Raw genomic sequence first — 12,911 nt, forward strand, 5'->3', positions numbered from 1 at the left:
TAAGGAATTTAACAGCACCACTACAAAGACAGTTAGATGTAACCATATGAATTCTCACGCTGAAAATTGTTGATGGGTAACGCTGCCTATAAGATATAACTCTTTATTCACCGGAAAACGTGAATATAGAGAGGCAACAGTCAAAGAGATTATGAAAGCAGTTGGAGACTTCGATATTTTCAGAAATTCTTAAAAAAAAAATAAAACCGATCATTTCAATTGCTAATATCTCTATATAATGCAGTTGAGCTGGATTTCGAATCAACACTGTATAAATGTACTCTGATTGGATTAGGCTAAATCTGTGAGGATATTCCAAAATGGAGCACAAGTGTTCCCAATAGCCTTTGAAGCCTATAGCTTTCGTGACATGTCATTTCCCATGAAACATAAATGAGTCAACCTTAGTCTGGGTTTAAAGCGATTGAAGTCTATAGCTTTTGAGGCTTGTGTCATTCCCATGAAACATAAACGAGTCAAACTTGGTCTAGGTCAACTTTAAGATGGGTTCAACCCCTTGTAAATGTCGCCAATTTGGATATGGATATGTATAAACATGGGTAAAACACAAATAGATCTTGAAAAAGATCTGCATCGGCCACTAGTACTATCGGAAAAACAAGTTTGGTTTCAAGTGCAAATTAATCAATACGATGTTGTTACAAAAAATAATTCCTTATGCTAGTGAAAAGACATATTCACACTATTTTTGTTTTCAATTTTTAAAAAGCCATTCTATTTAGAAGCTTTCTTAGCAGGCGCGTAAATTCCAGAACATTTCATAAGCTTTAGATCCACGTGTCCCTGAAGCTTGTATAGAGGTTTTCCGGGACATCTAAGATGGCAAACAAGTAATTCAAGGTCATTTCTTGCAGACAAAAGCACAAATTCCTGAGATGAGCACCATCCTACCACATTCACAGCATTTCTGTGGTTAAATTCAATGGTAGCACATAGGAGTTTGGCTGCCAAAAATCAAGGGTACAAATCCTATTGCCAGTTCCACAATAAGCAAGAATATCCAAATATTTTTTCTATGACAAATACGTCTCTAAGGGTTACTTTGCACAAACCTTATTGTGCTTGAATGATAACTGCCTGATCAGAATTTAGAAAGGTCTAGTTTGGCAAGACTCATTCTTTTCACATTCCAATGGTATATTTGTTGAAGACGACTTTGCACAATATCAAGCTGCTCACCAACTGTTTTGTTTGAAGGAATCATATCAACCAAACAAAAACGTTCGAATTTCATAGCCATGACATTTCTGCATAAATCCCTTCTAATCACAACTACTTATCTCCAAAGAATCTCAGGCAGCAAGATAAACAATCAGTTAACAAATAACTAAAGAAATTATATGCTGCACTTACAAGATCCTAAATGCATTACGCCAAGTCAGGTCAATCTAACATGTTGAAAACAATTTGCAAGTCGTAACATATAGTGAGTTAAAATCTGCATGTTAATTGCATCAATAAAGAGCAACTGATACATCCAATTTAAATCGGAAAACACTGAAAGAAATTAATGCATATCATACTCTTTATTCGAAGTAAGGAGCAAGTATTCCGGCAATTGCACACAACCAAGACTCTATACTAAAACAAAATAATTATTATCCAAGCAAACATAGATGACATAAATGCGATCATTTTAAACATATCATGTCCCTCTTGGACATAAGCTAAAAGATGAAATATGCTTCCTTTTTTATTTTATTTTTCAAAGAAGGTGCTTTTACAATATTATCCAACAGATGTCTCAAGAACTAAACATCAGGGAATTTCTTCACCGCTACATTCCTAGTTACATGCTGTACTGAAACTAGTTAGAGCAAGCTTGACAGAATGGCAGTGTTTAAAAGTAGTGGATCACATACTAGGAGGATGAATAAACATTGCCACTAGAAAGTCAGATGATTAAACCAAAGAGGGATTTCTGAGTAGGATTGTATACTCATCCCTGATTGGAAAGTGGCCCAGGATCTAGTAAATTTAATGACTAAAAATAATTGAAAAATGGTCACCTCAATCTAATCAACTCCCAAAGCTCAAGAGAGTTCAAAATTTCATATTGGAAAAAACAGAAATTCAATGTCATCCCAAGCCTGATTGACTGGTAGATGCCAGGTCTGCAGTTACTTTGTTCGAATTTTGCAGCCTGCAACAACAAAAGAAAAAATATTGTCAATTCAGTGATGATAATCATAACCTTGTCTTGATTGTCTTTCACTTGTAAAACATTCCCAGCCTGGTTTTCCCAAAGGTGCATGATCATTGCACCTGCTAAGCTTTTCAATATTGATCTGCAGCTTCTTTCCTTTCATTTCCAGTCCTAAATTCTGCAAAATTGATAATAATTCTCCTTAGTAAAATATATAAGTAATGCAAAATCAGTACAATGAAATGGTATTTCTATATCACACTAAATGCACACATAGATCCTTGATAGAAGAAACAATAATATTATGGATCAAGCGTAGAATTTAAATTAATATTTTCCAATATAAAAATATGTTACTCAAAACTAAATCCCATTTAGCAACCATAACTGCAAAAATACCATTCAATTAAACTACACACACCTCGTAAACCAACTAAATATGTTACTCAAAACTGCCTTCACAAACTCCATTTAGTAACCCAAACTGCAAAAATTTCATTCAATTAAACTACACTCACCTAATAAACCAGTTAATTAGAAGAATGGTCTTACAATTTGTAATAGAAAATTGTAGACTCTCCCGTGCTAGAAGAGGGAAGGATATATTCATCAATAATTATAAGAATGTCATTGCAAATCCTGCTGAGCTCTCCCACCTACTGATGTGACCAGTTACAGGATGTAACTAGTTGATGAATCTCCTAGTAGCGCCAAGCATGAATCAAATGCAGTGGTTGGAGTTTGCTCCAGGTACCACAGGGATGCTCCTACGCTGATCAGATGACAGAAATATCAAGCATTGGCATTATCAAAATCTGGTGAAAGGAAAAAAGTCTTAGAAATTGAATGTTACAGGAAATCCAGAACCCTGTTACCATTAATGAATCTCATGGTGGTGCAAAGCACAGATGGAATCTAACACATGGAGCATACTCTAGACATCCTGGGGATGTTTCAGCACCTGTAATATGTTGAAAAGAGCAGACAGGGCTGTCATGAAGAAGTGGTCAACTCATAAGTCAAAGCAGTCATCAATATGCACAGAGGATAAAGACCATCTACAAGATGGCAATATTCCAGTGGTACATGGCCTAGATCTTGTGTAATATCATATGATTTCATGCACTATGATGTCATGAAATGGTTGACATGAATTAGGTTTGAAGATAGCAAGACATCCAGCAATATATTTTGGATGTAGCCGAATTATATCAGTAAGACATCACGCAGTCTACCCGACAACATTAACATATGTTTACCAGAACTCTGCTCCGTGGTGAGAGCATTATCCAACAATACTCTTATGGTGCATAGAGATGCAAATAGTTTCCATTCAAAAAGACATTGAATGCTGCACTTTCCCGATCCTACCATACACAGTGAAAGTACTGATCCTGATTTTGCAATATGCGAGGATGACAACAATTCATTTATTTACATATCTGGGGGTAAACAAATTTCCAATGACTTTTTACCTTGGTTGACAAGCAATGAAGGTGTATGTTATTCTCCAAGTGAAAACATAGGGCAGGTATCAAAAAGCTAGATGGAAAATGATTTTAATGTAGGAGAATTATAATGTGTCATGATCAGATTGACACATCATAGTTTTGCTCATCACAACCTTCTGAATCAGATGTACAGCACATAGAAGAGCTGCACTCAAGGACTAGAGAAACATATAACCTGTCTGTCACATTGCAATACAATACACCTTATAGCTATCAACTGATGGTAACAGTAATTTCCAACAGAAAATAACAACCTATTTTTTATGAAGTGTAGAAAATGTCTGATATTAGAACTGTAAACTAGGTATCTTTAATTTCTGGTGGATAGGGGCATCATAGTAAAACAGATTGGCATTTAAGAGAAATTGGTTGCTTTTCAGCTCTGTAGCAGTTTTTTGTGGATTCTGTCACTTACGGGACTTTTAGTCAGCAATAGAAACTATGGAAGTTGACATAGGGCTGGTATTATTATATTATTTTAGACCTTTTGATGGATTGTTTGGATATTTTCTCAGGGAAAAGGAGCCACAGGATTTGGGCATTGCCTTTGCTGCTGCCATCAAATTTGGGAAAAACATCATGGCAGCCCAAAATGTACAACTGCCTCTTGCAAGATTGTTTGATCTGCGAGTGAGGAGAACACGGGCTCCGCCTGCCAAATGACTCCAAGAGCCCAAAGAAGAAATGGAGGCTGGAAAGGAGGAACTGCCTTCTAAGATAATGAATTTATTGCATGACCTGACTAATAAGGTGGTGAAAATGGAGAAAATATGCAAAGTCAACAGAACATGCATGCGAGCCAGAAGCCTTTCCAACATAAGAAACCATTTCAACAAGCGAAGCCTAAGACCCAAAAGCCTCCAATCCCTATGGCTAATGCCAATTGTGTGGATCATTCATCTTTCAGCCATTATTGATGGGCTTACGAACTTCCTCACAATCAAGAAGGGTGTGTTGTATTACCATGAACAAGATATCTTTGCCCTGGATCAGTTTGAGTGGGCATCTAAATATCAGGAGGATATTTTGAACATGCTCTCGGTGATGGAGGAATCTGATGACCCTCAAGTTTTTCCTGTTTTTGATGGTAAGATGGTAAGTCCTAAGGATTTTATTCATTTAGATTCAGATAATTTTAACGCATGTAGGGCTTACATGTAGCCAACCAGCACGATGGTTCCTAGAAGCCAGACAGCTCCAGTACACATTGAGAAGGCCAACTCTAAAGCTACATGCATGGTGGTGAATATCACTAAAACATATGCATATAAAGGTAAAGCTTCAAGGGTGTTAGACTCAATAAACTGAAAGACAAACTTGATAAGCGTGAAATGCATATTATTCACAAGATATACATAAAAATACAAAACCAATTCTGACCACCAACTCTGGAACTTGGTTCGAGGCAATTCCTCGAACAATTCCAAATCTAGCTATAAGTTGATGTCTTCTATGAAATGGAAGTGTTCTATGGTGATGGTTTAAAGATGACCACAAATTGATGAAATGGGTAGCAAAAGTCAAAGTATTCTACTAGTGGTGGTCCTAGGTTGGCCAACAACCAAATTATGCTTATGGAACATGAGCCTATCTCTAGCTACAACTCTGTTTCTAGCTCTAGGCTCTAGTTGCAAGTTCTGGTTCAGGCTATCGCTCAAGCTCACTTGATATGACTTTGTGTGAAAATTCTATCTGGTTATTATTCTCCTATCTTTTACATATTATTTGTCCCAACAAATTAATTTACTGCAAATACTGAATAAAACACAATTGCAAATCTCACCAATTATATAAACCACACAAATTGAGAAAACAACACATAAAATCGACACCAATATTTTCAGACAAATTGTCCCTGGAAAAACCCCAAGATGGGGAAAACTAGTTCTGCAGATGAGGGCTTTATATTATTAATTCTTTAGCAATTTTGTAATTGAAATTTTACATAAACTACTTGTAATTTGGCAAAGCTTCGACAAATTATTTCTTTCACTTCTGCAAGCTAGTTCAACCTCCTAGAAGCTATTCGGCCCCTCATAATCAATTCGACCCTATTGTATGGCCCTGAATCAACCAACACGTGTGGCCTGGAGAATAACTCAGCCTCCACTGGCAACTCACACAACCTGGCAAAACAATTTAGCTTCCATTGGAAAATCAATCTCTACTGGTAAACTCAGCCTTTCTCCTGCAAATCGATCTCTCTGGAAAATTCGATTTTCCCCTAGAAACTTAGCCTCTCTCTGCAAATTGGCCTCTTTCTGTCAATGCTCACTGCCTATAGAAATTCAGCCTATGCAGAATAATTCAATCTCCCTCTATCACTGAGAAACTGGAAATAACTGTGAAGAAATTCTCCTCGGCAAATCGATCTCAATCATTGTTGAACCCTCTGCTAGTGTCAACCCACGCTATCACTGCTTCCTTTCTTACTGTTATATTGTGTCTCCAAGATGACCATCGATTTCCTCTTATAATCTCTCCTTGAGCAATCAATGACCATAATCTAATCACAATCGATGGCTAGGATCGTCTTGACCTCAAGTCACTCTTCTAGAAGTCACTAGAGAGAAATCGACTTGCCTCAATTAAGTCTAATTAATTAACATATTTCCCAAAGTTAGACTTAGGAAAATAATTAAAACTGGTTAATGAACCTAATTAAGACATTTTTCCCTTTATAAAATAAATTGGGCTTGGAGATAATTAATGCATTTGTGTTCCTAGCCTCATTGGCACAACTTGAGACTACAACACTTGTCTGAGCTACATAAACTAACACTCCATCTTAGCAAGGAAGGTGTTCTGCACAACACCCATGTTATACCTGAAGAAGATAAATCTCACCTTTCCCAAGACCTTTGTCAGGATGTATGCTACTTATTGATCTATAGGTAATAACTGCAACTAAAATGTAACACACTGTACACAATCCCTGATGAAATGATATCTAATGTCTATATGCTTAGACCTGTCATGAAACACAAGATTCTCAGAGAGCCTAATACAAATTTGATTGTCATAGTATATCACGGTCATCTCCACCTTCTGATCAAAAAATGCTACTAACAACTTCTGAAGCCAAATGGCTTCGCATGTCACCATGCTCACTGCTATATACTCCACTTCTATAGAGCTCAGTGCCACGAACTTCTACTTCTTGGAGACAACTACTGATACGATGCTGAAGCAACGCCCTGAAGTGATTTTCCTGTCCACTGTACTACCAACCCAGTCTGCATTAGTATATCCCCTCAACCTAATACCATCACCTCAAGTATATATGATCCCATCTCGATTATACCTCACAAATTTCGTAACACATGCTTCATTGCTTTTTAGTGCACCCTCTTCAGTTCAACCATGAATTGACTAAGAGAGTTTACCGTAAAGGATATATCTGGCCTAGTGTTGACCAAATGCATAAGATAGCAAATCAACTGTCTATAGAGTGTGGGGTCCACATCCTTCTCCCTCGATGTATCTACCTTCCTCCAATTGGTTATCATTGGCGTAGACATGGCTCTGCAATGTTCCATCCCGAATCTCCCCAAGCTCTTGATGTAGGATTTCCCTTCCCAAGGAAAATCTCCCCTTCTGTCTACCACACCTCCATGCCTAAAAAGTAGTGCATAAGCCCTAAGTCTTTCATCTCAAACTTATTGAATTTTCCACGACACTAGAGAATCTAGGTTAGGGTCTTATAATATCTGACACAACCAACTCAAATGTCACAACAAACTACTTTGCATAGCGGAATAAACACAACAATAAATCAACATGTGCACGATAAACAACTTTTTACAATTTTCAACCCAACTTCATTAGATTAACAAATTATAAAGAGACTATCTAGGGCTCTCGTGCTAGGAATCATGGCCCTCATACAATCACTAATACAAGAATACAAACTAGGGTTTGTTGTCAACAACCATGACCACCAATCTACCTTGAACAAGATACCCACTGACCTACTAGTTGATGTACTACACTTTACAACTCCACTTGGTCCATGTACCTTGAACACATTTGTTGGTCCTTCTGCTCCCAATTTGCAACAACACCAATATGCCTCTATCAATGAATCCTGCTCCTTTAGGTCACTGAAGATGACTCCAATTTGCCCTCTGGATGATCATTATTCCATCAATGAGTCAACACATAGGATCTCCATCAACTACTCACTTGTGGCTCCTTAGTCCTCCAAGAATGCAACATTTTGGGACTTCTTCCCACTTCCACCTTCCTATGCTAATATATGAAGACAAACTTAGGGCATGGAGGTTGCCCACTATCACTGTCAAAAGTCCTCCAACAATCAACTTAGGGCATGTTTACCATTGAAGTACAATCGAAGACTCCATGCCCAAGGATATGTCAGAGGATTCCTGCACTTACAGAGTTCCAAATATCATCAGGACTTCTGAGCTCCTTCTTCTCTCTTTTCTTCATTGTACTCAGATTTCGCAGCCTTATGAGGATATTGTAAAGTGATGCTAGCATGATGAAATGGAGTCATGTAACAGGCCTAGGTATCTTAGGACTTTGTTATCAAGTGAGTTCACTCTAGGAAGTTTTTTTTACTTGATTAATTATTTGTGTTTTTCAGCGCTTAATAATTAATTGAGTTTTTTCTCCCAAATATAACCCCAAAGCTGTAGTGCAGCTTGATAGCGAGGCCTTAAGTGAGTCCTAGTGTCTAGAGTCAATGTATATCACCATGTTAGATCAGTTGTAAAATTACGAGGAATTTGACTAGGTCTAAGTAGGATTTTTTAATAATTAAAGATTTCCCGCAAAAATAGGATTTTTTAATTATTTTCTATGTAATGATGTAAATAAATGGTCCTAGGAAATGATTGGGATGTACAATACTCGAAATTCATCCTCAAAGGCCAAGCATTATTCTTAAAAAAACTTTGAGGGTCAAAAAACGACTTATAATCCCTCAAAAGCCATTTTTCCTAATGCTAGTGGCAAAAATGAGGAAAAAATTAAAAAAAATTCAATAATTGGAAAAAATCTATGAATTTTTCCAAAGTCAAAATAAGTAAACGCATGACATGGAAATTCAGGGGATAATCAACGTTGATATGGCACATGATTCATCACTGGAGTTATGGCACTTGAGGAAATTGAATTTGCGAGCCATAATAGTGTAACGAACAAAGTTCGTCTTACTCATAGGTATGCTCTAATACCAATGTAACAAACAAAGTTCGTATATGCAACAATAATCTTCAAAATACTTTGAAGACAAAGAAATCCATTGTAGGACTAGTAATTGTATATTGAATATTATATAAAAGAATTGATGTGATGATTACAGTTGACGGTGAGGGTCTGCTTATATACCCTAGTCAGGACCCTCTTCATGAATGGTCATGTCTGTGAAAATTCCTAAAACCTGGAATCCCTACTGCAATAACTGATGATATTTCTCCTATTTGTTAGATTTACACGAACAAGTTATTTGCAGTTTCCTACAACAAACATTGAAATACATACATTGCAGCCTACACCAGTTAAAATAATATGCCAAAACAAGAAACTGAACAAGAGAAAGATACAACACAAATGACACAGTTGTTTTTGGAAAAATGTCCCTCGAAAAACCCAATGCGGGAAAACTGGTGCAACAGATCTGAGGGTTTTTATTATTAAGTAGTAGTTATTTCTGAATACAACCTCTAGATGCCTTGCTAGCTAAGTTGCACGAAACGGGGAAACAAGTATGACTTTCCGAAACGGGCATGGGTACGAAAGTGACCCCCCAAATTTTGGAAACGGGGAAACTGGAATATATATATATATATATATATATATATATATATATTAGGACATTTAAGAAATATGTGCAATCATAAAGCATATATGATACATTCTAATTTATTACATTATGATAAAATTGTCAATTGTCAATGCATAAACTATAAGTCTCTAAATTTACATCACATTTACTCATGAATGATCACATAATGAAAATAGAAATATCCAAAATCAGCCACGAGAAATTTCTAATTTCTTGTCTCGTGCTTGATTGGGAGTCTCCTCCTACATAGTCGAACGACCTTAGTGCTCTTGATTAAATACAAATTTCATACCTTAGTACCCTACATGCTCTTGATTATTGGGAGTCTCCCCTGCATAGAGGGCTTGGTTCTCTTGATTAAATACAAGTTCCATACCCTAGTACATGATAAAATCCAATGGAAACATTGCAATCCCCCCAATCCTGAAATCCTAAAAAACAGATGAGTCTGCTGGATTTTGAGTGAGAACTAAAATTTTACTTTTTCCATATGAAATCTAATGAGGGCGAAACCACTCTCAAACATCTTGAGTCATTTCATGGTAATGTTAAAAATTTAAGTAAAAGGATGAAAATGAAAAATAAAGGAGAATATCACTTTTACTTTAAGAATTTATCATTACCATGAAGTTCATTTTAATAACCTAATTAAAAATTAGAATACAAAATAATAATAATAAAAAATTAAAAAAAGTCAAACTGCATGTGGAAACGGCGTCGTACGGCCCAAAAACGCGTTTCTAGCCATACTGGCCACATTTCCACCTCGAGAAACGTGCCAGTATGGCCAGAAACACATTTCTGGGCCGTACCATACACGTTTATAAGTTTCGTTTCCGTTTCCATACAGAAACTCCTCCCCTGCCCATGTTTCCTGCAACTTAGCTTGCTGGCAATCTAGTATAGAGAATATCACTCGGCAGAAGAAATTAGTAAGATTACCTCAGTCTACACTGCAAGTCCCGGTTGATCTAGTAGTTGAACCAACGAGTCCCTGACTATTTCTGCGTTGCCCCTACGTAGTCACTGTGTGGCCCTGTGTCAGCCTCTAAGGCACTACGTCACCTCTTTGTTGGATCGATTTGCTCTCAGGAGCTGACTCCAATGCTCCTGGCTCAGAACATCAACCACCTCAACGAATTTCGGACCTCTGCGTGGAAGGCTTTTGCGCTGCTCTACGTGGGCCCTATGTGAGCCCTTCCTAGCTCTGCATCACCCTCTCTGGGCACTGCGTTGCCTCCTCTATTTGTCTTTCTGCCTCTCTGTTGAGTATTCTTGGCTCCAGAGAAGATCCTCCAGCCAAAACTCTATTTGCCCCTCTCTGCGTGATCACTACGAAACCACTGCGCTGCCTCTAGCTTCAGCAATTTGATCTGACTGATCAACTCTCTGTGTGTCTTCCAAATGACCCTGAAGCCTCCTTAAATAATCTCCTCATTGACATTCAACGACCTAGATTAGATTTTAATCAATGGCTAAGATCATTTCTGCTTGATCCTCGTCTTCTTCTAGAAGTTACACCCTTAGTTAGATTAATACCCATTAATTATTTTAATTTCCTAAGTTTAGACTTAGGGACCCATTAAAATAATTAATTATTTTAATACAACTGTCATAAAACTGTCTCTAGGTGGAATTTCCAAAAACGTTTTCTGGGTTCTTTGGAATACAATGTGGCCAAGCCTCCCTACAAAATTTCAGACTTAGAGCACATCTGATGCTACCAGAAATCAACACTCCCTCTTAGCGAGGAATGTGCTCTAGCAATGCTTCCCACTGAAGCATCACCCTGACTTCATAACATCGTCCTCTACGCTGCTGATGTTTGACATGTTGTCCACCAACTACTGCGTTGCTATTGCAATTGTACTGTTGCTGACACTACCACTGTTAACACTGCATCTGTACTACAACTCCCTTTGAATTTCTGCATCCACATTGTTGATGGCATTGCTACTACCAACTGCCCTTGCACTGCAAACTACTACTTCTGCTACTGCATTAACAACGAAAAAACATCCCAAATTACTGAAAAAGTGTTCAACATAGCTACATCTCGATGCTAAAGATCTGATTGCTGCTAGTCCCACGCTATCCCTCTAAAGCCACTGTGTTGCTGCTACTACTGCATTGTTGCAACTTTGCACTACGCTTCTCAGACTTGGCGTTCTAGCCACTGCATCTGTCACTCCAATACTCCTCTACACCAACTGACACTGGTCCATCCTGCTACTTCTGATTTTTGCTCCCGTAGGAAGAAATTGATCCAAGAGGTGGGCTCTTCAAGGATCCTTCCCATCTGTCTCTCTTTTGAACTACAACTCCAAATTAGCCCACCTCCCTCTTGGAAGTATCTCGACTGTCATGGCAAACTCCTCCTCCTCGATCTTTGTAGGTGCAACGTTTGGATCGTGCTTCTCATCTTTGTCCTTCTTCGTGAGAGGACACTGTGTTGCGTAGTGACCCATTTCACCGCACCTGAAGCATTTGATCTTTGAAATGTCCTTCTTCCACCTCCACTGCTCTTGCTACCCCTTGGATGCAAGGGATGCATTCTCTTCATCCTCCTTGGGCTTCGACCCACTGCTGCTGCTTCCGTCAAGCTTACACTTGACTAGATCTCTCCACAGATCTTCCTGCTTGAGAGCTGCCCACATACTATCCCAGTCTGGCAAAGTTTCCCTACCTAGGATGCTCTGGACAAAGACTTGCCACTCTTCTGAGACTGAGTTTACGGCCAGTCTCACCATCTCGGAACCTTAAGGTGTAGACCCCACAACTGCTAACTTGTCCCAAGTCTCCTGAACCTTTGTGAGGAACGGATCTATGCGCTCCCCCTTCTACATCTCTGCAGATCTCAATTTCTGCTCTAAGTGCATCTTCCGCTGCTCGGAAGATCCTTGATACAACATTTCCAAGGCATCCCACATCTCCTTAGCAGTCCCTCTGCTAGCGATGTGACAGACTACATGATCCTTTACTCCATCAAGAATCATCCTCTTGGCCTTCACTATTTTTCTCGTGTACTTCTTCAGCTGATCTGGATCTGCGGGCTCAGCCACCACGTTGTCGACATAGACCTTGAGAAAAGACTCATCTAGAAGGCATGACATCCTTGCCTTCTAGATCACATAGTTGGATGCTCCATCCAACTGGTCCTAATCTCTCAGTCCATCTCTACCACGAAAATGTCAAACTTTGCCTCTGTTTCTTACTCCTGCTGCTCAGGCAATAAGAAAACGAACTTCTTGGCGGGAAGTCTACTGAGGAAAAAATCCCTCACTGTGCTTCTCTTCTCTCTTCTGATGATTTTCTGCCCAACAAACTCCCTGCAGAAAAATTGCATCCCACTAGCTCTTTTCCTCACACTGAGGTTGTTGCGCTGCTCTCTCTGGCACGACAAGGTTTCGATCTAAAAGAC

Source organism: Pinus tabuliformis, chromosome 1_1 (assembly GCF_031772625.1).
Source record: "Pinus tabuliformis cultivar Carrire ecotype Pingquan chromosome 1_1, CPIR1, whole genome shotgun sequence".
In the NCBI taxonomy this organism is placed as follows: Eukaryota; Viridiplantae; Streptophyta; class Pinopsida; order Pinales; family Pinaceae; genus Pinus; species Pinus tabuliformis.